The sequence below is a fragment of the Lithobates pipiens genome, unplaced genomic scaffold (assembly GCF_037356315.1).
Source record: "Lithobates pipiens isolate NorthernLeopardFrog02 unplaced genomic scaffold, aLitPip1_a1.2 Scaffold_3, whole genome shotgun sequence".
Classification (NCBI taxonomy): Eukaryota; Metazoa; Chordata; class Amphibia; order Anura; family Ranidae; genus Lithobates; species Lithobates pipiens.
In genome coordinates, this window is record NW_027507790.1 from 100,747,313 (window position 1) to 100,751,960 (window position 4,648).

Sequence of the window (4,648 nt, forward strand, 5' to 3'; positions counted from 1 at the left end):
GCTTCTGATAGGGCCACTGGAGGCGGACGGCGGGGGGCGTGGCTCGGGAGCTGCTATAGCGTCCATAGAGGAGACAGCCAGCAAGGGCAGGGGGCGGAGTCTGGAGACTGACAGCTAGGTCCCCGAGCAGCGCGCTGACATATTGTTGGTTACCTTCGTTTTAGTCTAAATCGTCAAATGTGTATAAACTATATACGATATCTGTTCAATGGCCAGCAGTTCTGTGGTGGGAAGCACCGACTAATACATTTATACCCAGTAAGATGGGCCCTGATGTCATTTTGTTTGCTAATTAAAAAAAAAAAAAATAGTATAGGTGAATTGTATTGTGTGCAGGCCAGTGTAATATTCAGCACGTTTTCTGCTCAAACAAGCATTATCATGCATCTTGTTCATTTAGATGTGCAGCCTAATGCCTGCCAAAGAAGTGCAGGCGCTATTTTTTTGTGTTGCCGTACGTTTGGCTGCCATTAAGAATTAAAGTTCCTCTGTCACAAACCGCGAGCAGGAAGGCTTTATATTGCAGAAGAGACATGCAAGAAAAAGCACTTAATATAGCCTTGAAACCGAGCAAAATTGTGCATAAAGTAAAATACCAGTGGGCTGCAAATACAAAAAAGGATCTCATAAAGTGCTATAGATAATAAGTATGGCACTAATAAATAATCAATATGAAATAATGACAGATATAGCATAGCTCCCAACTGTCCATGATTTCAAAGGACTGGCCCCCATTTGGAGCAATGTCCCTCTTTCCCTCTTTCCCCCCTCATCTGTTACTTATTTTGGTCTGATTCATATAGTTGTATATAAAATGCACTTTTTATCTTTCAAAAGGTGTTTTCAAGTGCTAAACATTTCATCCAATTTCTAAATTGCTGCATTTGTGCATTTTAAAAGCCAATATTAAAAAAAAAGCCCTTCTGGATATAATTAACCATTTTTGTTGGCTAATTCTTCTTTAAGGGGGCGTGACAGGGGGAGTGTCTTATGCCTACATACATTTGTTAGTAGGTGTCCCTCATTCCCATCTCAAAATGTTGGGAGGTATGGATATAGTAACCACAAATACAATCCCAAAAATATAGTTCCAAGACGGCTTTCACACTGCCACGTCAATAGCGTCAGTGGTAAAACGCCGCTGTTTTTAGCAGCGGTTTACCATTGGATTTGCAACGCACTTCGGCCGCTAGCAGGGAGCTTCCCCCCCCCGCTAGCAACAAAGAAAGGGTTAAAACCACCCGCAATATGCCGCAATAGCGGCGTTTTTCCGGCAGTATAGCCACGCTGCCCCATTGATTTCAATGGGGAGCAGCGGTGGAGGAGCGGTAAACACACTGCTCCAAAGAAGCTGCTGCCAGGACTTTTCCCTGACGTCCTGCCAGCGCACCGCTCCAGTGTGAAAGCCCTTGGGCTTTCACACTGGAGACAATGGTGCAGCAGTTTGAGGGAAGATTGCAGGCGCTATTTCTAATGCTCTAGTGCCTGCAAAACGCCCTCGGTGTGAAAGGGGTCTTAGTGAAAAAATAAATAAACCTAAAACAAGTCCCATTTAAATATTTCAAATGAGTGGAGCGCTTCTTCTCCAAATAGCCAAATATCACTAGTGTCAACCATCACCAGCAATGATAGATAAGATGTAGGCTTACCAGATACAAATGACCCCCTAAGGCTCCATTCACACCTATGCAGTTTGCTTTTGAGAGTTTCTGCAGTGCTTTTTGCGTTTTTGTTAGAGAGGTAAGTGGTGTTGCGCTCCTAAAATTATTATTTGAGGTTCATAACATAGTTGTGATATATTGAAGTGATAATAAATATAGATGGTGTAGACATGTCACTGGAAAAGTGGTTGAGGGGGTGTACATCTCACCTAGGTTGCTACACAGTGTGAGATGGTAAATCCAGGATGGATCAGTTTCTCAGCAGCGATATGCTGCTGAGTTGTTATTTAATCTTGCCGGGCCTGGGTTTATATGGAATGGCAGGTAGGTTTGGTAGAGGGACCTGTCATTCCACACCCCCCATCCCTCGTTCCAGTTCTGGGTTTTGGATCAGGTGAGCTTTGATCCTAATTAGCCTGGGAAGGTAAAGGCTCTGCTGGGCCTGCAGGTGATTGCTCTCAGCCAGGGAAACGAACAGTCTGTGTGTTGAAGGAAGCTGCAAGCACAGCCACTGCTGGAGCTAAAATCCACCCTGCGATATCCAGGCAAAAGACGCTGTGTTTGTAAGTGTCAGATAGGTGAGAAGAACCTGTTAGTAAGCGCCCAGCCGGGCTAGGTCTTTTATTTTTGTTGTACTTAGAAAGCACGGTGTTGCTGTATATTTTTGTTTGCTGGACTGTTTGTACCACGAATAAACGCCAAGATCTGCTTTATAAATTCCAAGTCTGCTGTGAACTGTGTCCAAACACGCCCTACCCCGGGAAGATCCCTTACAATGGATATTGTTTGAGGTTTATAACACACTTATCATGTATCCAAGTGGCAATAATACTAATAAAAAGTATAATGTCTAATTATGTCTCTTGCAATAGAATGCTTAAAATAGATCTAGTCCGTAATGTGTAAAGTAATAAATAGATAAATAAAATCAAAAAATAGACGTAAACAACAATCTGTGCAAATAAACAAAATATAGAAGTACTAATCAGCGCAACAAATTAATGTGCAAATATATAGCAGAAATGTGCAAATATGCAACGGGAAGTGCCACAGGAGGGTCATAAATGAATACATTCCATAGTGAAATATGGAGCTCTGCAGAGTCCATTGTGCAAGTGTGGCAGTGTTTTCCAGGGATACTGAGTGATAATGCAATAATATCCAGTGACGGTGTGACTTTTGAGTGCAGCAAATGTCTTCAGTGTCACTGACACTCGTGGCTGTTCTAAATTGTTACCTTACTGCTGTAATGTAAACAGCATGTAGAGGAGGAGGGGGGAGTTAAATCCCTTCAGAGTTGTAGTATTCCTGTGCGTCCCTACTAGGAATGCAGCAGAGCCCAATGGGATCCTTTTCTTTTTCTTTCCACTGACTGGGTGTCTGTGATCGCTCACATGTTCAGTGTATCGGGGTATAGAGAGGGGATAAAGAGCCTACCATGGTGTAGTATTTTTTAATAAAGTAAAGTTTATTAAATGAAATAATCGAAACACTCACATTTCCATATGTAGGTCGCACAATGTAAAAACGAGCTCGTACCTGACCGTCTCTTCCGGTGTCTGTATGCCTCTAGGTATCCTACGCATTACGTCACAACACACGTGACTTCGACTGGGATTCTCCTTTTCGTATATTTGGGTAACAGTTTGGCCCTTACGGTGGATGCAGCACCTATAGAATATATTTATATTCCCCTTTTAGCGCAGGAGTACCTACTACACGCTTTTTGCGTTTTTGTTTCCCCGCAATTTGCTTTTTGCATTTTTTTTTTTTTTTTTTTTCCTTTTGGGCAAATTTGTGTGGTGGGACAACACTTCAAGACCAGACATATTTATCTGGCTGACCGGGAAGAAGGTGAGCGAGGGAGGGGAGAACCATACCGCCTCAAGTCCTGCAGTACCCATCTTGGTGAGGACGGAGGGGGAGGTGGTTAGAGCATGTGGTTTGCGGCTCGCCTTGCTCCGCTGGCAGGCTTGGAGGGTCAGACGAGCAAGTGGAGAACATTCGATACCCGCTATACATGACAAACGGTTATGAGAGTAGTGGCATGGGGGGCTGATGCGGGGGAAGCTCACCTATAATGGGAGGTTCCAGGGCCACTTTCCTTTTCTACACAATGCTAAGGTGGCTTTATTATAGTGGATATACAGCATGAGTTTGAGGGGGGGCTTGACCAGTTGTTATTGGCCCGGCTCTCTAGGCTAAGACTGCTGTTGGGGAATCGTTTATAATGGGGGATCAGCCCAGGCTCCCCCGCTAGCAGATGTAATCAGTATAGGGTATGGGTATAGGAAGATATTGGGGGTCAATTATTATATATTATATTCTTTTTGTATGTAGCAACTAATGCACCCATTGCCTTATAGTGTGAATATGAAATTGTTCAGTGTCTTCTGGTTCTAGAGCTGCTAATAATGGGCAGGTTGTATGATGTCACAGTCCCAGGCGGGACTGTGACATCATAAGGGGCGGGGTCACCATGTGAAATCACCCGGTGACCCCGCCCATTGTCCCTATATAAGTCGTCGCACAACTCGTCCCTGTCATTTCGGCCAGAGAGAGTGTCGAGTCAACATCTCAAGGAAGAAGACGAGAAGGCGGCGACAGAAGACCGGGCCACCGCTAGTAAAAGAGCTGGAAGAAGAAATCGGAGGCCCAACAAGAAGAACCAAAGAGGGGGACAAGACCCCCGAAGAGGGGGACAAGACCCCCAAAGTCGGAAGAAGAGGCAGCGGCTACAGAAGACCGGGTCACCGCTAGTAAAAGAGCTGGAAGAAGATAGCGGAGGCCCGGCAAGAAGAACCGAAGAGGTGGACAAGACCCCCGAAGTCGGAAGAAGACCCCCGGGCAGCGGCGACAAAGAAGAAAGCTGGGCTCCTCCACTAGTAAAAGAGCTAGCAGAAGATAGCAGAGGTGTCCGACGAGAAGACCCCCCCCCCCCCCCCCCCAAGACGGAAGACCACCAGAGCTGTGCAATAAATTATTTT